The 23891-nt window shown below is 46.4% G+C and overlaps 1 protein-coding gene and 1 pseudogene across 2 annotated transcripts in view; both read right to left on the bottom strand.

Moving 5' to 3' along the window:
• Window positions 1-23891, bottom strand: part of LOC307184937 (olfactory receptor 2V1-like) — a gene marked incomplete at both ends in the record, with an annotated part of 395233 nt that overhangs the window by 282420 nt on the left and 88922 nt on the right.
• On the bottom strand, window positions 15485-21997 carry LOC307184082 (L-amino-acid oxidase-like; annotated as a pseudogene). Its single transcript has 6 exons — window positions 21757-21997; window positions 21406-21498; window positions 19907-20108; window positions 19413-19480; window positions 17433-17569; window positions 15485-16314 (listed from the first exon to the last, which is right to left on the bottom strand). The product of its transcript is annotated as an L-amino-acid oxidase-like (transcript).

Below are 23891 nucleotides of genomic sequence, written 5' to 3'. Positions count from 1 at the left end.
ATGTGTTTGTATTTTTTACAGATTTTTTCCTGAAATTGATATCTAGTCTCATAGTGTTGTGGTAGGAAAAGATACTTGATATGATTTCAATTTTCTTAAATTTACCAATGCTTGATTAGTGACCCAAGATATGACCTATCCTGGAGAATGTCCCATGAGCACTTGACAAGAAAGTGTAATCTGATGTTTTTGGATGGAATGTCTTATAAATATCAATTAAGTCCATCTTGTTTAATGTATCATGCAAAGCTTGTGTTTCCTTATTTATTTTCACTTTGGATTATCTGTCCATTGGTGAAAGTGGGGTGTTAAAGTCCCCTACTATGATTGTGTTACTGTCAATTTCCCCTTTTATGGCACTTAGCATTTGCCTTATGTATTGCGGTGCTCCTATGTTGGGTGCATAAATGTTTACAATTGTTATATCTTCTTCTTGGTTTGATCCCTTGATCGTTATGTAGTGTCCTTCTTTGTCTCTTTTAATAGTCTTTATTTTAAAGTCTATTTAGTATCATATGAGAATTTCTACTCCAGCTTTCTTTTGATTTCCATTTGCATGGAGTATCTTTTTCCATCCCCTCACTTTCAGTCTGTATGTGTCCCTAGGTCTGAAGTGGGTCTCTTGTAGACAGCATATGTACAGGTCTTGTTTGTGTGTCCATTCAGCCAGTCTATGTCTTTTGCTTGGAGCCTGTAATATATTTACATTTAAAATAGTTATTGATATGTATATTCCTATTACCATTTTCTTAATTGTTTTGCGTTTGTTATTGTAAGTCTTTTCCTTCTCTTGTGTTTCCTGTCTAGAGAAGTTCCTTTAACCTTTGTTGTAGAGCTGGTTTGGTGCTGCTGAATTTTCTTAGCTTTTGCTCCTCTGTAAAGGTTTTAGTTTTGAATCTGAATGAGATCCTTGCTGGGTAGAGTAATCTTGGTTGTAGGTTTTTCCCTTTCATCACTTTATGTATGTTCTGCCATTCCCTTCTGACTTGCAGAGTTTCTGCTGAACGATCAGCTGTTAACCTTATGGAGATTCCCTTTTGTGTAAATTGTTGCTTTTCCCTTGCTGCTTTTAATATTTTTTCTTTGTATTTAATTTTTGACAGTTTTTTTAATATGTCTTGGCATGTTTCTCCTTGGATTTATCCTGTATGGGACTCTCTGCGCTTCCTGGACTTGATTGACTATTTCCTTACCCATATTAGGGAAATTTTCAACTATAATCTCTTCAAGTATTTTCTCAGTCCCTTTTGTTTTCTCTTCTTCTTGGACCCCTATAATTCGAATGCTGGTGTGTTTAATATTGTCCCAGAGGTCTGTGAGACTGTCCTCAATTCTTTTCATTCTTTTTTCTTTATTCTGCTCTGCGGTAGTTATTTCCATTGTTTTATCTTCCAGGTCACTCATTCATTCTTCTCCCTCAGTTATTCTGCTATTGATCCCATCTAGAGTCTTTTTCATTTCATTTATTGTGTTGTTCATCATTGTTTGTTTCATCTTTAGTTCTTCTAGGTCCTTGTTAAATGTTTCTTGCATTGTGTCCATTCTATTTCCAAGATTTTGGATCATCTTTACCATCATTACTCTGAATTCTTTTTCAGTTAGACTGCCTATTTCCTCTTCCTTTGTCTGGTCTGGTGGGTTTTTACCTTGCTTCTTCATCTGCTGTTTTTTTTCTGTCTTCTCTTTTTGCTTAACTTACTGTGTTTGGGATCTCTGTTTCGCAGGCTGCAGGTTTGTATTCCCCGTTGTTTTTGGTGTCTGCCCCCAGTGGCTAAGGTTGGTTCACTGGGTTGTGTAGGCTTCCTGGTGGAGGGGACTAGTGCCTGAGTTCTGGGGGATGAGGCTGGATCTTGTCTTTCTGGTAGGCAGGACAACGTCCAGTGGTGTGTTTTGGGGTGTCTGTGAACTTATTTTGATTTTAGGCAGCCTCTCTGCTAATGGGTGGTGTTGTGTTCCTGTCCTGCTAGTTGTTTGGCATAGGGTGTCCAGCACTGTAGCTTGCTGGTCGTTGAGTGGAGCTGGGTCTTAGCGTTGAGATGGGGATCTCTGGGAGAGCTTTTGCTCTTTGATATTACATGGGGCCAGGAGGTCTCTGGTGGACCAATGTCCTGAACTCGGCTCTCCCACCTCAGAGGCTCAGGCCTGACACCTGGCCAGAGCACCAAGACCCTGTCCGCCACATGGCCATGGCTGGAGATGGGTGGGAGGCACGGGCTGCGGGCACTCAGGCTCCCCGGGGATGGGCACAGCCAGTGGCACAAGTTTGCAGGTCTGGCGGGCACATGCGTGGGCAGGTGGGCTGCGCTGGGCTGCTCTGGTCCACTCTTGACCCCACTGGAACTCCAGCCTGCCACCTTGTTACTGACCCACTCCACCTCTGTCCTCCCTCCTCACTTTGCCCAGCTTCCAGTCCGGGTTCTACCATTGTAGTCACTCCCCTGGTGCTCACCCTTATGTCCTTGCCCCCTCTCCTTGTGTCTTAATCCCTTGGGATTAAGGGAGGCCCAATCCCTTGGGCCTCTTCCGTTGCAGAGCACAGGCTCCGGACCTGCAGGCTCAGCAGCCATGGCTCACGGGCCCAGCCGCTCCGCGGCATGTGGGATCTTCGCGGACCCGGGCACGAACCCGTGTCCCCTGCATCGGCAGGCGGACTCTCAACCACTGCGCCACCAGGGAAGCCCCCTATGCATAAATTTAACCAGAAAGGTGAAAGATTTCTACATTGAAAACTAAAAAACATTACTGAAATAAATTAAAGACATAAATAAATGGAAATATACCCCATATTCATTGCCTGGAACACAATATTGTTAAGAGTCAAAACTACCCAAAGTGATGTAATCTGTAACAAAATTCCAATGGCTTTTTTTTTTTCAGAAATGGAAAAGCCAATACTCAAATGCATCTATAATTACAAGGGCCCTCAAATAGCCTCAACAATCTTGAAGAAAAGAACAAAATTGGAGGACTCACACTTCCTGATTTCAAAACTTATTACAAAACTATAAAAAAGTTATCAAGACAGTGTGGTACTAGAATAAAGATAGACATATAGACCACTGGAATGGATTTGAGAGCCCAGAAATAAGCCCATATATCTAGGATCAATGGATTTTGAATGATGAGGAAAGAATAGTCTCTTAAACAAATGGTGTTAAGACAGCTGGATATCCACATGCAGAGAATGAAGTTGGACCCCTACCTCATACCACACACAAAAATTAACTCAAAATAGATCAACAGCATAAATATAAGAGATAAAATAATAAAACTATTAGGAAAAATAGGGATAAATCTTTATGACCTCCAATTTGGGAATGGATTCTTAGGGTGCCAAAAGCATGAGCAACAAAAGGAAACTAGATAAATTACACGTAATCAAAATTTTAAAAATTTGTGCATCAAGGACATTATGAAGAATGAAAATACAACCTACAGAATGGAAAAAAATATTTGCAAGTCATATAGCTAATAAAGGTCTAGTATCCAGAATATACAAAGAGCTCTTACAACTGAATAACAAAAAGACAAACACCCCAAGTTTTTAAATGGACAAAGAAATAGCCATTTCTCCAAAGAATACATACAAATGGCCAAGAAACACATGAAAATATATTAGTCTTTAGGGAAATGCAAATTAAAACCACAGTGAGTCACCACTTCATACCCAGGAGGGTGGCTATAATCCAAAAAAAAAAAAAAAAAAAAAGCAGCTGGGGAGAGAATAGGAGAAATTGGAATCCTCATACATGGCCAGTGGGAATGTAAATTGTTCAACAACTGTGGAAAATAGATTCTAATGACCCAAAATAGAATTACCAATAACCCAGCAATTCTATTCCTAGGTATTTACCCAAAGAATTGAAACCAGGTACTTAAACACATGTACACATCAGTTTATAGGAGCACTATCCATAATAGCTAAAGTTGCCCAAATGTCTGTCAATGGACAAATTGTGATATATCCATACAATGAAATATTATTCAGCCATGAAAAGGAATGAAGTAATGATACATGCTACAATATGGATGCACACTTACTTGGCGTGTGAGCTAAGTGAAAGAAGCCCTGCACAAAAGATTGTATATAATATTCCATTTATATGAAATGTCCAGAATAGGTATATTCACAGAGATATAAAGCAGATTGGTGGTTGCCAGGGGCTAGGGGAAGGGAGGAATGGGGAGTGCTGGCCACTGAATTATGCCACCCCAAATTTACATGTTGAAGCCCTACTCCCCAATGTGATGGTATTTTAAGATGGGGACTTTGGGAGCTAATTAGGTTAAGACAAGTTCATGAGGGTGGGGCCCTCAGAACCATGAGAACATAAATTTTTATTAAGCCATCCAGTCTATGGCATCTTATTACAGGAGCCCAAGCTGACTGAGACAGGGAGTAACTGCTTAACAGGTACAAGGTATGCTTTTGTGATAATGAAAATATTTTGGAGATAGTGGTTGTACAACATAGTGAATGTACGAAATGCTACTTTGAATAGTTAATTTTATGTTATATCAATTTCTCCTCAGTTTTTTTTTTAATAAATGTATTTATTTATTTTTGACTGTGTTGGGTCCTCGTTGCTGTGTGCGGGCTCTCTCTAGTTGCGGCGAGTGGGGACTACTCTTCGTTGCGGAGTGCAGGCTTTTCATTGCAGTGGCTTCTCTTCTTGCGGAGCTCGGGCTCTAGGCGCACGGGCTTCAGTAGTTGTGGTGCGCTGGCTTCAGTAGTTGTGGCTCGTGGGCTCTAGAGCACAGGCTCAGGGGCTTAGTTGCTCCGCTGCATGTGGGATCTTCCCAGACCAGGGCTTGAACCCATGTGCCCTGCATTGGTAGGTGGATTCTTAACCACTGTGCCACCAGGGAAGTCCCTCCTCAGTTTTTTTTTTTTTTTAAACAAACAAAAACCATGAGAAGTAGTCTCACCACATGGCCAGAGGAGTCCAGAGAATGCTAAGAAGTATAACAACACAGGATCATTGCCATCAATACAACACATCATGTAATGTCTGTTTTCAAACAAACCCAAACCTTGATTCTGTGGTCTCCTGCAGCTAGCATTCCGTATTGCTGATGCCATTTAGGGCAGAACACCTCCCAAAGGGCATCAGTATGTACTGTCATCACCTCCAGTCTGTCCTCCAAGCTCACCAGAACCCTGCTCCACTGGGTTCTCAAGTTACTCTCCTCAGCAGCATTGGACGGTTGATCACTTTTCTTTTCCTCTACCCTCTTTCTCCACATGGTTTCTACAACACCACAGTCTTCTCTTCTTCTTTCTTTCCCACTGGCTATTCTTTCTCAGCCTTCTATGCTGCTTCCTCCTCTTTCTCAACTTATTGGAACGTCCCAGGGCTCAGTCTTTGGCCTCTATACCCACTTTCTAGGTGAGCTCATCCTGTTTTATGCTTTTTTTTTTTTTTTTTTGCCCCAGGCGGCACGCGGGACCTTATTTCCCCGACCAGGGATCGAACCCGTGTCCCCTGAAGTGGGAGCGCGGTGTCCTAACCACTGGACTGCCAGCGAATTCCCTGTTTTATGGCAGGGATACAAGTAAATACAATTTATTGGCCAATGACCTTCCACTTCATATCTCCCACTGTACTCCAGATGCTTGTATCTATCTGCTACTTGACTCCTCTAACAGGCATTTAAAATTTTTTTTAATTTAATTTTATTTATTTTTTTTATACAGCAGGTTTTTATTAGTTATCCATTTTATGCATATTAGTGTATATATGTCAATCCCAATCTCCCAATTCATCACACCACATGCCCACCCCCTGCCACTTTCCCCCCTTGGTGTTCATACATTTGTTCTCTACATCTGTGTCTCTATTTCTGCCCTGCAAACCAGTTCATCTGCACCATTTTTCTAGGTTCCACATATATGCATTAATATACGATATTTGTTTTTCTCTTTCTGACTTACTTCACTCTGTATGACACTCTCTAGATCCATCCATGTCTCTACAAATGACCCAATTTCGTTCCTTTCTATGGCTGAGTAATATTCCATTGTATATATGTACCACATCTTCTTTATCCATCTGTCTGTCGATGGACACTTAGGTTGCTTCCATGTACTGGCTATTGTAAATAGTGCTGCAATGAACATTGGGGTGCATGGGTCTTTTTGAATTATGGTTTTCTCAGGGTATATGCCCAGTAGTGCGATTGCTGGGTCATATGGTAGATCTATTTTTAGATTTTTAAGGAACCTCCATACTGTTCTCCATAGTGGCTGTATCAATTTACATTCCCACCAACAGTGCAAGAGGGTTCCCTTTTCTCCACACCCTCTCCAGCATTTGTTGTTTGTAGATTTTCTAATGATGCCCATTCTAACTGGTGTGAGGTGATACCTCATTGTAGTTTTGATTTGCATTTCTCTAACGATTAGTGATGACTAACAGGCATCTTAAACTTGAAGATCAAAATCAATACTCTCCCTCCTCCACAGTCTGCCTCCTCCCTGCCTTCCCTATTAGCCAGTTGCTCAGGCCCAAAGTCCTCTAGGTACTCGCCACTTCTTTACTTCTTGTGCATCAACAAATCTTACTGGCTCCATCTGGCTCCATTCCATATCCAGAATTCAACTATCTCTCACCACCTGGCCTGCTGTTCCCCTCGTCCATCCAAGGGAGCTTGCACTAGCCTCTCAACTCTTCTCCCTCCTTCATTCATGCACTCTGCAGTCCACTCTCCATATAGCAGGCAGAGGATCCTTGGAAAGCAGCCCATATCTTACCAAACCTCAGCTCTCCTCTTCACTCAGCCTGGCACCAGGCCCTCTCGTTCAGTTCCAGCCACATTGTCTGTTTTGCACTCCTTTCTGGCCTTTGCATCTGTTCTCTCTCTCCACAGATATTCTATCTGGTTGCTCCCTGACTCTCTTCAAATGTCTGCTCAAAAGCCACATCCTGAGAGACCTTCTGAACCACTTACATCTCTCTCTACCCTTCTTTCTCTATTTTTCTTCACAGTACTTATCACTCCCCACATATAATGATTTTGTTTATTTTCCATCTTTCTTTGCTGGAATGTGAGCTTCTTGAGCGCAGGCATTTTGTTTTCTTCTCTGGTGTATCCCTGGTCCTTGCCCTCCAGGGTCTCAGAGGATTTTCTGGGTGAGCTAGAAGGAATGAAGGCAGATCAAGCATGTTGAGGAAAAAGCAGCTAGCTCACTGGGGTACATGGGATACTGTGAGGTAAGGTCAGGCTGGTCAGACGTTCCTGAAGGCCAAGTAGGCCACCAGAGAAATTAGGATATTATTGTCAGGGGAGGGAAAATATCCCTCCCCTTCTCTCAGTGCTTATGTCTTCCCTTCAGTTAAGGCTCCAATGTGAAAGAAATGATTATCCAAAACTTGAAAGTAGAAAAGAGATTATTAGTGTGACAAAAGTTCCCTCTTTGACCAAAATTTAGTCAGGCTCCTCTGAGCCCTCTTTTCAACTAGGCCTTGATCTTGCGCTTCCATGTCCTGCCTTGTAGAGTCTAGTTTTAATAAGAATCCTGCTAGTTAGTCTAGTGAGGATCCCCCCACCTTTAATACCTGATCACCCTCCACAGCTAATCAAATTCCTCATCCCCACCATTCTCCAGGTGATAGCTGATGACCCAGGCCTGCAGGAATCCTATTAAATCAGTTTAGCAAGAATCTCTCTACTCTTGATGTCTCTTCTCAGCCATTTTCCATCCAGAGACCCCACCGTGCTCCTTAGCCAGAAATCCCCACTTTTCCTTGCTGTATTTGGAATTGAGCCCAGTTCTATTATATAAGGTCTCTTTTCCCCTATTGCAATAGTTCCTGGATAAAATATGTTTTTAATGCTTTAACTGTTATTCAGCTCTGATTCTCTTGGACACTAGGTGTCCTTACAGCTTAGCATTGTCTAGCAGATCTTTTGGGGATTATCTGATTCCATGTGCACCTTTGATTGGCTTCTACTGACTTTATTTCACAATTCCATATGGGTAGAAATTAACTTGTAGAAAACCGATAGTAATGCAAATGGTTTCTGTCTGAGTGCAAGGCCAAAGATTCCTATTTATAGCAATACAAATAAAATTTGTCAAGAGATGCACCTGATTTATCTCTGGTGGAAAAAAACAACCCCAAAGTAGTGACCATACCTTAAACATCACAGTTTATTATACCCTTAATATATTAACCTATCTTCCATCTGTTAGCAATCTCTTTTCAACATTCCTTTGGCTGACTATTAAAAGAATAATGGGGACTTCCCTGGTGGCACAGTGGTTGGGAGTCTGCCTGCCAATATGAGGGGACACGGGTTCGAGCACTGGTCTGGGAGGATCCCACATGCCACGGAGCAACTAGGCCGTGCGCCACAACTGCTGAGCCTGTGCTCTGGAACCCATGAGCCACAGCTACTGAGCCCACGAGCCACAACTGCTGAAGCCCATACGCCTAGAGCCCGTGCTCCCCAACGGGAGAGGTCAGTGCAATTAGAGGCCCACGCAATGCAACGAAGAGTAGCCCCTGCTCGCTGCAACTAGAGGAAGCCTGCGTGCAGCAACGAAGACCCAACGCAGCCATAAAAAAATTTAAAAAAATGATGTCTTCAAAATCTCCTTTGAATTGGTTATAACATCTTACAGAGCCCCTCGTTAATGAGTTGAGTAAAATCTTGATACATGGGCATCATTCATATTTTTGCATGGGAGTCATGTGTTTTACTTTTCGAAAATTATTTTTAGAAAAAGTCACTGCAGTGAGGTCTTACTTGATCAAGCCGGTCTAAAAATAGACCTCCACCATCTCATTGCCCTGCTTTTGTTTTGTCCTTACAGCCTGTATGTTTGTTTGTGCTGACTGTGCCCTTCACCGGCAGTCAGCTTGCCAGGGCAGGGACTTTGTTCCCTGCTATATCAATAACGACTCAATGAACAAATGAATGAGTGAGTGAGTGAATGGTATGTGGTCTGGAGCACAGGAGTGGGGTCTTTCCATTTGATGCTAAAGCACTCTTGCTATCTTTGCACTCTTTTGTTAACTGCTCCCCTGAACTCTTTTTAAACTAGGCCTGTCTTTCGGACTTCCATGTTTCTCTCTACAATGTGCATTTTTAGCAAGAATCCTGCTAAATATGTTTAACCAGAATGCCCCATTCTTGATATATGATCACCCTGAATATATAATGGGGCTCCTTTTCCTCTACCATCTGCCAGGTGATATCTGATATTCTGGCCTACCTTCAGCAAGAACCCTGTTAGATCGGTTTGTACAGAATCCCCCCCTTAGTAATTTTCCATCCAATGACGCCCTCCCAACCTCTCTCTTTGGCTATAAATTTCCACTCTCTCTTGTTGTACTCAGAGCTGAGTCTAATCTGTCCTCCCCCACTGCAAGACCCTGGTGCAGTGGTACCTACACATATCTTGCTAACTCCCCCCTTGAATAAAGTCTTCCTTACAGTGCTTTGACAAGTGTCATGAATGAATTTTTTTTCTTGAACACTGATCTCCCCATTATCTCTAACCACGGCTGGGGGACTTGGCAGAGGAAGAGGGGTGCACCTTAAGAGGATGGGTGTGCCAGGGACAATAAGGCAGAAAGCCCTAATAATTTTGAAATAACAACAGTAATCACTGTCGCTTACTCTGTGGCAATTCCAGTGCTTTCTTTGTATTCACTCGTCTAGCCAGTTTTCGAAGCTAAGGCCAGGAATGTGCGGCGGGAACCCGGGATCTGGCAGTGGCGGGTAGCCCGGGTGGGCTGCATCCTGGCGCTTTCTCTTTGTCTTTGCTGCTATAGTTTCCCTCCTTTGCTGGGCCGGGTGGTCACTAACCCCTCTGGTTTTCTAGAGGGATTGTCCTTGCTTCTGGAGATCCGGCTCGATTTCTGGCTTCGCCCGGGAGAGCGAGGTTGGGTACTCCGGAGTGCCCGGTGTCCTCCAAGAGCTCCGCAGCTGGCGGCCGGCGCCCAGCGGGCGGTTCTCCTTCGCCCTGGCCGGGCGGATCCAGCAACAGCCCGCCCGGACCGTGAGCCGGAGCCGCGCAGCAGACTGCCGCAGGAAGCAGGCTCTCTACGAGTAAACAGCTCACAGCGTGTCAGGATGGCCGAGTGGTCTAAGGCGCCAGACTCAAGGTGTGTACCTTCCCTGTGGGCATTCTGGTCTCCGAATGGAGGCGTGGGTTCGAATCCCACTTCTGACAGGCGTTCTTTTACCACTTTCGGCTAAGCTGGCTAACATACGTAAGCGCATTTACCCCGTGCTACTGGCGTGTTTTTTTTTTTTTTTTTTTTTTCCTGTTTTCTGAGAAGGCGGCCATATTCAGACTTTACCGTTCCTGCTGTTCTCCACTGCCTGTTTTCTCGGATTTACAGTGGCCGAGAGACTGTCTAGGTGGAAGAGGGAGGCGGTGTAAGTACCCAAGGTTCATGTAATCATATTCACGAACCCAGTTTACGTCACACCTTCTACACTTAGTCTAGCTCGATGTAGAAGCTGCTCTCATGTGCTCCCTGGTGGTCTAGTGGTTAGGATTCGGCGCTCTCACCGCCGCGGCCCGGGTTCGATTCCCGGTCAGGGAAAGCTCCATTTTTGTTTCAACTAAACCTCAAAGATACAGTATTTGCTTTCTTTTTGGGAGAAAGGAATTACCAGAGGTGAGAGTTACTCTGGTTAACGGGTGCTAGCTGTGTGTGAATCATTGTCCTATACCTACGATACCTTAATTAGGAAGGGAAGAACATTGTGGACAGCACTAAATGATCCCAAAAGAAAACCCTGGTGCTGCCACAAGTGCCAGTCTTCCAATGCCCAGGGTTAAAAAAAATCTCCCCGAATGCCCAAACCACCATTAGAATGGCAGATGTCACCTAGAGGGGGACTCAGGAAGGTCTTAGCTCCTCACAATGGCTCAGACAAGTTTTGCTATGAAAAGAAGTCAGGAGATTCTCTCCCCCCAACATCTACCTTTTTATTTTGAAAGTAAATTGAAATAATTAAAACAATGACCCAACGAACACCGGTGTTCTTTCTACCTACATACGACATAGGTTAATATTTTGCCATATTTTCTCTTTCTCTCTAGACAGATAGAGCTTCCCCAGCCTCCCACCCATTTGAAAGTTGCAGACAGTATTACCCTACTCCATGTCACACCTGAGAAAATTAACGTTAACTTGTCATCATCAGATACCAGTGCACGTGCAAATTTCCCCTAATTGTTCCCAAAATATCTTTTATAGCTGCTTTTTAAACGTTTTTATTCTAGAAATTTTCACTGCCCATTTTTCTATTGTGACACCTGCGGAAAATAATCTATTTTAATAATAAAAACACTGGTCACACTTAAGTTCTATCTTAATAGTTGTATAGTATTTTGACCCTCTATGCTTAATTTGTTGTTTTTCAAAGTATTCATTTCTCCCTGGGTACCTTTTTTAGCCCTTCAGGCCAGAGCTGTTAGGATATATTCTACCTCCACATTAGTTACAAGCGGGCTTGCCAAACGACCCCAGGTCTTGGACAAATAATTTTGCCTCTGCTTTTCTGTGTGCTAGCAGTTGGCTTTTTTTGTAATCTAGCCTTGTGTGGAGTATAGCATGGTGAATGATGGCTGGTGGTCAGGTTGCGCTGAGTTCAAGTTCTGACTGGACTTTTCAGAAGGCAAGATGTCTATCCTCTCTAAGCTTTAGTTTTCTCATCTATAAAACTGGCCAATCAAAGGATGAAGACGAAAGAGAATGAAAATCCATCTAACCTTTAAGTTTCATTTTGAAATCTTCCCTCATCTTCAAAAGGAATTGGAAGGAATCTAGAAATAAAAAACAAAGGATTTTTTAAAAGCTGGGAAGACATACATCTAAATGTAACTGATTTTCTGTACATGGTAGGATTATGAAAAATTTAAATTTTCTTTGCTGTAATGTCATGCATTTGCTGATTTTTCTACCATGAGTATATAAAACTTATTAGTAGAAGAATAATACAACTTATTTGAAAAATTGCTCACACCTTACACAAAAATCAACTCAAAATGAGTCATAGATTTATATGTAACACATAAAACTATAAAAACCTTATAAGAAAACAGGAGAAAACGTTTAGGACCTAGGGCTTAGTGAAGAGTTCTTAGAAATGACAATAAAAACATGATCCACAAAAGAAAATATTAAATTGGACCTCATCAAAATGAAAAACTTATTCTGCAAAAGACCTTGTTAAGAGGATGTAAAGACAAGCAACAAACAGGAAAAAAAATTTGCAAACGACATATCTGACAAAGGGCTTATATCTAGGATATAATAGAGAACTCTCAAAACTCAATGGTAAAAAAGCAAACAATCCAATTAGAAAATGAGCCAATGACATGACAAGACATTTATGTTCAACGTTATTGAAGTGCAAATTAAAATCACAATGAGATATCACCACAAACTTTTCAGAATAGCTAAAATAAAAAGCAGTGATAACACCAAGTGCTAGCGAGGATGAAGAGAAAGTAGGTCACTTATTCATTGTTAGTGGGAATGTAAATGGTATAGCCATTTAGGAAAGAGTCTGGCAATATTTTACAAAACTAAACATGAACTTACCATATGACCCAACAATTACATACTTAGGCCTTTATCCCAGAGCAGTGAAAGCTGATATTCACAGAAAAACCTGTACACAAATGTTCTTGGTACCCTTATTGTAACAGCCAAAAGACAGGGAAACAGGGAACAACTGAAATGCCCTTCAATAAGTGAATGGTTAAACAAATGGTGGTACCACCATACCACAGAATGCTACTCAGCACTAACAACAAATAAACATCGATGCAGGATACAACTTGGATATACCTCAGGGAATTACGTAGAGTGAAAAAGTCAATCTCAAAAGGTCACATACTGCATGATTCTATTTATATAAGATTCTATAAATGATAAAATTATAGTGACAAAACAGATTAGTTGTTGCTAGGGATTGTGTTTATTGGGGGGTAGGGAGTGGGGTGGAGGTGACTACAGAGGCATAGCAAGAGGGAGATCTTTGTGTTGATGAAATAGCTCTGTATCTTGATTGTTACATGCTCCCTACATAATGGATGACATCAGCCTTCAGCAGATATAATCCAGGAAGAAGCCCACCTCTGGCATCCCAAGGTTTTTCCTATTTTATTTCTGACAAACACCATCATCTGTCACTTGTCACACTTATTTGAACATGTGTCATAGTCCCTGCTATGGACTGAACGTTTTTGTTGCCCCCCCAAATTCTTATGTTGAAACCTAATCCCCAATATGATGGTAGTCAGAGGTGGCGATTTGGGAGGTGATTAGTTCATGAGGGTTGAGCCCTCATGAATGTCATTAGTGCCCTTATAAAAGAGACCCCAGAGAACTCCCTTGCTCCTGCCACTGTGTGAGGACACAGCAAGAAACTGGGCTCCTGGTAGGCAGGCCCAAATCTGCTGAATCTGCTGGCACCTTAATCTTGGATTTTCTAGACTCCAAGATTATAAGAAATAAATGTCTGTTGTTTATAAGCCACTCAGTTTATTATATTTTTGTTATAGCAGCCCTTATGGAATAAGACAGTCCCTAAGCTTGTCTCCAAGTTCACCAAAGGCAGGATTTGGGTCTGATTCACCAGATTTCAGAGCCACTGTCAGAGTGGTTGTGAACTTCATGTGTACAGTGTGAACTCCATGTGAACTTCATGTGTACAGTGAGATAGACTGGGGACTCAGTGAGACTGGGGGTGCCAGCCCCTATGGAGGTGAACACGAGGAAGGAGATAGAAGCCACACTATGTAGGGAAGTGGTTGAGGGATGGGTCCGTCAATGTTGGGAAAGTCAATCACCAATGAGGCTTGAGTGTCTCTGCACATTCCTGTTGGATATGCTTAAAATGCAAGACCCTGACTGCTCTTTGCTCGGGCTGTTTCTCAGAGCTGTGTTTTAGTGAGCAACGTTGAGGGATGAGATAATGCCTCCTCCCCCAGCTCCTACTCACCCCCCACAAACGCTTACTGCTTTCTACACAACTGGTCAATTTTCTGAGTTCAGTGTTCCTCAGCTGCAATGCAACGCCACTAAATGCTTGGTGTCTACCTGGGTACCTCTGCATTGCCCCCATTGGGACTTGGTGGCTTGGGGTGCTCGTGCTACTTGCTGTGCATGAGTAATAAAATCCTTTGCCTCTGACCCATGAGTCTTCTGCCAGCATCCATGAAACTGTGGCAAGCTAACTTGTTAGCTTACAAGCAGGATAAGATCCCAGACCCTCCCAGCTGGAGGAGGGTTCTTGGATACTTTGTTGTTCTGTCCTAGCCTCAGACTCTAAAGAGAATGACACTTTCTCAGCTGGTTCTGAAGGTAACTTTTTGCCTTTGGTGATGAACTGTCCTTTAACCTCATAGTCACCTGGCCCCTTCTTGTGACCCTCTGGGTGATTACTCATACCTCCAAGAGGTCCTTTAGGGACATAATTCAGGCCAGGTCACTGCCAAATGATGGGCCTCTTTAGACCTCATGCATCTGTCTGCCTGAAAGTTCTCATCAGTATTGACTCCATCTGTCGCCTCCTCACCCCTCAGCGCTGCCAGGCAAAGAAGATCCAGGGGGATAGGAAAAGGATGGAGGACAGACCATGCAGTTTTGATGCTGTGCATTCTGAGAACTTCTATCACTCGAGCATTCAACATATTCATTGCTGAATGTCAACAATGTGAATTGTTGTTTCAGGAATACAAAAAAAGAATAAGACAGAGCCACTGAGTGTAGGAGCAAGAAGATTTGGGGTTAGATGACTTAGGTTTTGATCCCTCTGGACCAGCATTTGTGACCGCAGGCAAGTTATTTAACCTCTTGGAAAATCAGTTTTCCTCATCTATAAAATGGAGTAATATTAGAATATGTACACTGGGGGTTGCTTTAATAACGTGGAAAAGCATTGAGCATGTTGCTGGCCACAAGGTTGCCTCCATCTAAGTTCCCAACTTCTCTTAAAATTCACAGTCACGGGAGATGGAGGAGTAGACATGGGAAGGGGAGGTAGGACTAGACTCAGATTAAAGGAATAACAGAGGAGCCAAGGACCCCAGACAAGGTCCTTGGAAGTCAAAGCCCTCCCTAACTCTCAGCACTCAATGCTATAATTATTTAGATGCCACCCAGAATGTAGGTAAAACACTTAGTGATAGCCTTAAACTTAATGAATGCTTTACTGTTTTAATCACTATATCACACGTTGTTGTCGTTGAGACATTGCCAATAAATCCAAGGTCATGGGTGGCCAAATATTAGATGGACTCTGTTCCTTGGCCTTATGTGGCACCTCTTGGTTGGCGTCTTTGGAAAAAGGTGGAGATAAAGTGAGAGAGTGGATTTTGAGACTTTTCCTGGTGGACCATGGTGACCAGAGTTACTCCAATTCCTGGTGTCGTAAAGTTGGCGATAGCTCCATTTTTTTTTTAATTGAAGCATCGTTGATTTACAGTATTGTGTTTCAGGTGTAGCTATAGCCCCATGTTGGAGTGGGGTTCTTTTGGGTCTCTGGGGTCCTTGGTCAAAGCCGTGCCCACAGCCTCTTGGATGTTCTGTGCTGCCCTGAGCCCTGATTTGATTGCTGTGTCAATCCAGCTGGTGGGGCAGGGTTGTGTGCTCCCCAGCAAAGTGGACCTGTCCTTCTGGCTTGCAGAGTTCCTGGGCATAGTTCACATATTGGTGGGGAGTGAAGGAGGCAAAGCCGCCCATGGAGTAGGGGTCCTGGCTCCAATGCTTGACCGTGGAATAGGGGCACAGGGCCCACACCTCCTCCTTGGGGAGATCATGGACTACTGCCAGGTCGTCCAGGACAATATCAATTGCCCGGGCACGTCCATGACAGCGAAGAAAGAGGAGTCATCGTCCAGGGTATAGGAGGCCAGGATGACCCCTGTGCCGTTGGGGAAGATGTGGTTGGCATAGAAGATGAAGAGAAGGCTGGTCGGTGCTGGACTTTCCCCCTAAGATGCCTTTGTGCTCCCAGAAATGCTGCGTGCAGGTCAGGATCACTTTGGTGGCACTGCTGTAGTGGACGGATCGCAGTGCGTCCTAGTTGCCATGGGAGAGAGGTGGCCTGAAACAGAGGAGTCAGGCAGCCTTGGCTGTGGTGGCTAAAATCAGGTAATCGGCGGTCAGACGTGACCTGGTCTGCAGAGGGTCAGGCATTCGGTAGGTGATGTGGATGTGGTCTCCGTACGACTCAACCTCCTCTGCTGGCGAGTGGAGCTGGACCGTCCCGGGCAAGAGGGCAGCATGCAGGGCCTGGGGGAGCTGGTCAAAGCCCCCAGCGATTTCATCAAACCTGAGAGTGAGCAGGCAAGGGAGAGACAGGGAGGCAGGTTGATGGACAAGGCCAGGCAGAGGATGGGCCATTTGGACTGTACAGAGGCTGAGCCCTCTCATGGACCTGCTCTAGCCTGTGTGCTAGGGAGGTAAGCCATTGGCAAAAGGAGGGCATGCCGGGTAGGGTGGCTCTTAGCTCCGGGGAACTAGAGATAGGTGCCATTTTGGGGCTGACAAATCAGAAAAATGCATTCCCTCTGGGCAGGTACAGCCCCTTGCCAGAGCCTCAGGCTTGAAACATGGATCATGCCTGGCTCGCAGTCACACACACACCCCACCCCCCGCCTCCTCAAGTGGTCACCCCACTCGACCTGCCTTAAGACCCTCCTCTTCCTTCCATTTTCCCTTTAGGACAGTCCCTGGCCTGAATATAAATGGATTTACCCTGAAAAAAATTCTGGGAGGAAGGGAGAAGATGCTATTGGGAAAAGAAGACCGGATGCTCAAATAACTGAGCCAGTGGCCTTGGCCACTGAATGCTTGCAGGGTCTGTTGACCTCTCGCGAATAGCTGTAGCCTTTTTTTGCAGGAATTGGGTCACAGAACCCTGAGGGAGAGTGAATTCCGGTCTATTTTATCTTTGTGGCCCCAGACCATCCTGACAGCCACCAGGGGTTTGGTGGTTGGGGTCTGGAGTTAGCACCCCGATACACCTTCCTGGGATGAAAGACAGTGAGACCCCTTGTCTGTAACCAGAGAGCAGGTGAGGCCCAGGGCAAAGTAGATCTGTAGCTTCCTGATGTGACTGCCGCTTAGCCAGAGGTTCTTAAAGTGGGGATCCTAGACAGAAAGACAGAAAGCAGCAGCAGACCTTGAAACATGTCAGAAATGCATGTTCTCTGGTCCTAGCCCAGATCTACTGAATCAGAGACTCAGAGTGGGGCTCAACCTTCTGTGTTTAACAAGACCCCTACTGATTCTGAGGCTCATTGGAGTTTGGAAACCCCTGCTTTCCCCTCTTCCCCATTTCTTTTGGGATTTTCCACCAGATTTATCTGAACTTTCTTTCGACTGCTGTCCTGGTTAGTAGTTGGCTAACCCATGCCCATTTTCCCATTTCTCCACCCCATTTCCCACTGGGGCTCCTGGAAGAGGGAGATGATGGCATGCAGGGTCTCCAAGAAGGCCTCGTAGTAGCCAACATCTGCATTCGGCAGGTCCCCAGTCATCTGCACGGCCCCCCGGCTCAGGTTCCCCGCCTTAATCAGGTATCCCTGCAACCAGCCGACCACGTGCAAGGAGAGAAGGCAGGGGAGTCAGATCGTCTGGAAGCCAACATGAGAACCCTTGCTTTGCATCCAGGGACAGGCAGAAACAGAATTGGACAGAGTGGAAAGGCCAGACCATTCAGCCGGGCCCCTTGGGGCTGCCATGGGTCTACTTGTACTAGGCTCTGACAGTCTCAAAATGCTCTCCTTTGTCCTAATAACAGGAAAACAGCTAACTTTCAGTGCTACTTCCCACATACACACCCTCTGATGAGCCCTTCACTTGTACGAGCCTCACATAACCCTAAGAAGTAGCTTATTATCCCTGTTTTACAGGTGGGGGAACTGAGGCCCAGTCTTCCTGTCAACTGCAAGTATGTTGGGCTGCTTACACTGATCTGGAGGAATCTAGGTACTGAGTAATTTTTCTCACCCTGCCCTCATCCCCCACCATCACACTGTGGTCCTGGCTAGCCCACCAGCAGCGACCCTGAAGTTCTCCCTGTGGAAGTGCCCATTGAGGATTGTGCCCTATGCTTCATCCCTGCTCCTTTCTCCCAAGCAAGGCCAGAGTTCACACAACAGAACTGGCCAGGAGGGCTTCACCTGTTAGGGTGACCAACTGTTCAGCTTGCCGAGGGCTGAGGGGTGTCCAGGGATGATCTGGTACCCTTGTCACCAGTGCAGCAGCCCTGGAGGCTGGGCACTCGGGGGGGCAGTCCTGACAGGAACTGCCAGGATGACAGGGCATGGCTGGTCTCGCCTTAACCTGGGCAAAAACCTCTATCAAACATGCATGTTTAGGGCTTCCCTGGTGGCGCAGTGATTGAGAGTCCGCCTGCAGATGCAGGGGACACGGGTTCGTGCCCTGGTCAGGGAAGATCCCGCATGCCGTGGAGCGGCTAGGCCCGTGAGCCATGGCTGCTGAGCCTGCGCGTCCAGAGCCTGTGCTCCGCAACAAGAGAGTCCACAACAGTGAGAGGCCCGCGTACCGCAAAAACAAACAAACAAAAAACATGCATGTTTAAACCAGAGACAAGGCGGCAGGGCCCCACCATCCCAGGAAAAACAACATCACAAAGTTCCCGGAGACACGCTTCAAGATCTGCAGTGAAGACAACCAGAACCCAGAGAGGGTGGTAGGTTCCCTACCTCTGTGCATGGGATGTGTGGAAGGTGGGGGGTAGGGGTGGGCAACTGAGAATCTTCTCTAGCTTGACTTATTCTCCAAGCCCTGTACCTCTCCTCCCTTTTTCCTTCCCTCCCCCCCCGTTTCCCTTCCCCTCTTCCTTCCCCTCCCTCCCACGACCATTGTCCTCCAGGAGCTTACATTCTAGCAGGGGAAGCAGACCATAAACAAATTAAACAAGTAAAATATTCACTACAGTGTGATAAGCATTAGGGTGGAAAATATTGCAGAGAAAGGAAGATGGGAGGGTGCCAGATGGGAGGAACCTCAGTTCAAAGTGGACACTTGAGCCATGACCTGAAGAAGGTTGAGGGGCAAGCCATGTGATATCTGCAGGAAGAGCATTCCAGGCAGAGGGAACGGCCAATGCCAAGGCCTTGAGGGTGTGCTTGGCTGAGTACGAAACAGCAAGAGGTTGGAGTAGGTGGGTGAGGAAAGACCCCCTCTCCATCTTGGGCAGCCCTGAGCCACAGGCGGGACTATGCCCAGGGGCAGGGTCTGTGTACAGGCTCCCTCTGGCTGCCTGCTGGGGAGGGTGGGTCAAGGGTTAACATGTTCCTCCTGCTACAAGCTGGAAAGAGGGTGGGTGGTCCTGCCGTGGTTTCCATAGATTGTGATAGGGTGGGCTGTGGGCAGCAGGAAGTGGGTCCCAGGACTGACCTTGGTGGAGAAGGAGTCGTACTTCTCCAGCACCTGGCTGCAGCTACTGCTTTTCAGCTCCTCCACCACCCGGGCATGGAGGAAGGAGAGGCATTCAGTGAGAACCAAACCCCACCCCACACGGGCACTCACCTCAGCCTGGTCCAGCCCCCGATGTTCCCACTCCCTCACTCATGCTTCTACTTGTGTGTACGTCAAAGGTTGGTTTATATATGTTCTCTCCTGGGTTCAAGGACTTTGTCCCACAACTAGTCTGAATGTCCCGAAGGTGGACACTTAACTATTGGACAGATTACGGGGCTGTAAAGTTAGGGGCCAGAGCTCCCCCACCAACCTGGGAGTTACAGAGGTGGGAAGTCTACCTCCTTGTTGGTGTTGGACACATTTCTGTAGGCCTATGAGGCCACTGTGAATAGTACGGACAAAGCGGGAAACCTGGCACCACCGTGGCAGAGTGAGGCTGGGTGGGGTCCGAGAGTTTGGTATGTTCATACTCCCCGGCAGTGATTCTAGGAAGAGCTGTTCTGCCGTCTTCCACTCCTCATTTGCTCTGACCTGATAGCCCAGCGGACGCGGGTAGGCCTGTACCTCCCCCACGCGCTGTGCACCCTGTTGACCAGCACCCAGCTCTGGTTGTTGGAGGTGCGGAACTTACTGAGCTTTAGCCCAAACTTCCTGATGAGCTCATGAGAGAGCCTGTGGTGCGAATCAGAGACAGCTCAGCAGGGACAAGGAAGCTGCCAGCCGTCCCTGCTCCAGGGGCTCTGCTCTTTGCTCCCCACAGATTTATTGGGGCTACTGGCCTCTATCCAAAGACAGAACTACAGACCCCCTTGTCACTACACTAATGGCGGCAGGGCCACGAGGGAACAGGGCCACCATTCTTGTGGCCACATCACACCAGGCTTGTCCTCCGTTCTGGCCACGATCTCTCTCGTTTTGTCTGAGACCTCTGGCCTCAAGGTCCAGGAGGTTGCATGAAGAGCAGTGTCAGGGTCCTCTGGGCTTATCTTCCCTGGAGGCCATGTGCATCCTTCCCAAGCCTCCAGGAAGCATCCTCCACCACCCTGCATTCTCCATGGAGCAGGGCCCCCCTTCAGGATGACCCTCCATGAGGTCACCTGATGCTAGTTTCTGGTCCCAGGGCTCCCACCAGACGCCACACCCTCCTCGATGGACACTCATTATTCCCATTGTTAGCAAACCTAGCAGGCCACTTTTGACTTTTCAAGGTGCTCTCCCATCCTAATTATCTTTGGGGATCCTCCACATTGGCTTCTAAGCAGGCAGGGCAGGTGCCATTATGCACAGTATATACATTAAAACATTGAGGCTGTGAGTTGGGGCAGACCCAGGCCTGCTGACTTCCAGGAGAAGACGGCCACTCATTGCATTTGTCTTGGCCTTGGTGTTGACTGCTGTTCTAATCGTGTGTTCTAACTGTGTGTTTTGCGTCTTCTTAGGTTCTGTCTATTTGATACTCATGAATCACAGGGCCGAACCACATCTCTCCTGCATGTCAGCTTGCCTAGAGCTCTCCTTTCAGTGAACAGACTGGCTGACCCAAGGCCATGTTCCCACCCACACACCAAGTAAATATCTCCCCTGCCCTAACTCACCCAGGGCCAGGTACCAGGCAACTAGAGACCACTCCTACAGCCCAGGGCCCACTGTAATTATTCAAAGCAGCCAAACCTAAGCTGTTTACTCCGTCCCACGTTGCCTTTCCCTCAGAAACTCCAATAAAGGCCATGATCTGTGCCTTCTCTTTGCTCCTGTCTTCTGCCTCCTGACCATCCCAATGTATCCCCAGGGCCCTGTGTGGTGTGGTTTGTCTCCTTCTCTCTGGAAATGTAAGTAATAAATTCTTACAGTGGCATTAACCTCTCCATGGCTACTCATCACCTCCGTAAACTAAAATCCCGAGAGTACAAATGAGACAACTGCCCACACCCCAGCCTTCCCTACCCACTCCCACTTTCCCCGACTGTACCTGTGGTTGGCGGGAATCCTCATGGCTCCCAGCTCCACATACCACTGTGCTCCAGGCATTCTGTGGGTCTCTATTCTGCCACCCACACATGCCCTGAGGCCTCCAGGACAGTCACCCAGAAAGACAGCACTTTCCTGACCTCAGTGAGGCTGGACACATCCCCTCCTAGCAGACCTAGCTCCCACAGCCCTCCTGCCTCTTCCCCAGGTCTCCCTTTGTTATACAATCAGACCACCCAGTTCTCCTAGCCCTTGTACCCCCACCTAGAGCCCTAGACCCAGTCCCCTGCCCCAGCTCTCTGAGGCTGTCCACTTCCCTCTCTCCCAGGTTCCCCATGCAGGACCCTCCCACACCCTATCACGTACCTGGTGGCCAGCGTCCTGCAGCGTCTTGGCAGCAGTGAGCCCTGCCATGCCCGCCCAATCACCACTATCTGTTTCCTTTCTGCTGTCTGCCCCAGCCTGTCTTGGGCCAGCCACAGCATCTCTTCATACTGGGAGTCCTCAAAGCACTTGACAAGCCAGCTGTTGAAGGCCTGGGTACCCAGGTTCAGCACAGACAGGAGGGTGAGAGCCAGCCAGCCTGTGCACATGGCTGTGTAGATGTCAAGCAAATGACTGAGGACCCAGAAGTCCTGCTGGTCTTAACACTTGCTTTGAGGAGTGGTTATATCGCTAGACCTGTGATGCAGCATCCCGGCACTCCCATTCCCTTCCTTCCCTACTAGAGGGTGTCTTAGTCACCAGGACTGCCAAGCTGCCCCCAGCGCCCCAGATGGTCGGCACTGCCGCCTTGCCGCCCACTCTCAAGGAATGATGCAGGATGGAGCCTTGCCCAAGGTGCCTGCCCTTGGCCATCTGGACTTCCATCCATGAGACCAAGCCCTCAGTCCAATGAGGGACAGGTGAGGTGGACCTTTCCACCACATTGGGTGCCCCATTTCCCCCTTGGAGTTGATAGAATATTTGTTGCAGTGAAAAGACCTAACTCACTGGCTATGGAAGGATAGGGTGCGGATAGAGAGTATAAAGGCATCATTTAATAATGTTAACAGTTTCTGAGATGTGCATGGCAGTGTATCAGCTTCCCAAGCCCCAGAGAGACATCGTGGGGTCGTTTCCCAGAGGTGGCCAAGGCTCACTGAAGTTAAAGACTTTGCCCAATTGTGAGCCTGCATTTCCACACCTGCCTTGGACAGGGTTCCATTTATTCTGGCTCATACATTCCCTCTAGGAGCCTATGAAAGGTGTGTGTTTTGTGACTGTCATTTTCTTATTGTTGTCCTTGTTGAAATTATTATCTGTGTTCTGGGCTGAATTGTACCTCCCCACCAAGCCATGTGTTGAAATCTTAACCCCTAGTACCTCAGAATGTGACTGTATTTGGAGACAGGGCCTTTAATGAGGTGATTAAGTTAAAATGAGACTGTTAAGGTGGGCCCTATGCAGTGTGACTAGTGTCCTTGTAAGAAGAGGAAATTTTGACACACAGAGAGACACCAGGGATGTGGGCACAGAGCAAAGGCCATGTGAAGACACAGGGAGAAGGCAGTGATGTACAAGACAAGGAGAGAGGCCTCAGGGGGAACCAACTCTGCTGACACCTTGATCTTGGACTTCCAACCTCCAGAACTGTGAGAAGTTTCTGTTGCTTCTGCCACCCAATCTGTAGTATTTGTTGTTGCGGCCTGAGCAGACTGATACAGTTTGTAACCGAGTTTCCCTCTGTATCTTTCCCGAGGGTAGGGAGAAGTGAGGGTCTGGTTCTGGCTGTCAGGTCAGACTCACCACCATATACCTTTAAAATGTGCATTCATTTTTCTATATAAGGATCCAGGCGAGCAGTGTGTGAATGTATCCTTGATTCCAATCTCAGGATTTATGTTTAATTCGGGCCACCTTTCCCCCTTCATTTGTGATGGTATAGTGACATTACAGAAAAAGAAAACATAGAGGGACAAATCGTTTGTACCCCCACTGCCTCGCTTTCCCACCCGGTTCCATTTATCACCATCAACAGTTTTCTGCGATTCCTTCTATTCCTGCACAGAGTAAGATGTGAGGCAGTTGCCCAATCTCCTATCTTCTCCATTTTGGACCAGAAATCAATCCCTTTTGCATATAGCCTGGCTCATAGTGGGCACTTGACATATTCGTGGAATGCAGGAGTGGACGGATGGTCAGATGGACAGACAAATGGATGAAAAAATGGGTAGACACATAAATGAACAGATGGGTGGACAGAGGAAAGAAAGGGTGCATGGGCAAACCCTCTGGGGCTTCCTACAATGCCTCCCTCTGCCCTCTGCATTTCATTACAGATTTCAAGCTTGGGGACAGTGCTCAGCCCAGACTGTCTGTCCTTTAGTCTACCAGTCTAAAGGTTGACTCTATTTGCCCTGCCTCTCCCACTCTCTTGAGGGCCTCCTTTGCTTCTTCAGTCTCCCTCTGAGAACCCATGTGCCTGACTTTATAATTTCTTTTACT

This window comes from Stenella coeruleoalba (assembly GCF_951394435.1).
Source record: "Stenella coeruleoalba genome assembly, chromosome: 3".
Classification (NCBI taxonomy): Eukaryota; Metazoa; Chordata; class Mammalia; order Artiodactyla; family Delphinidae; genus Stenella; species Stenella coeruleoalba.
The sequence above is the reverse complement of the archived record's forward strand: the minus strand, read 5'-3'. Positions and strand labels throughout refer to the sequence as shown.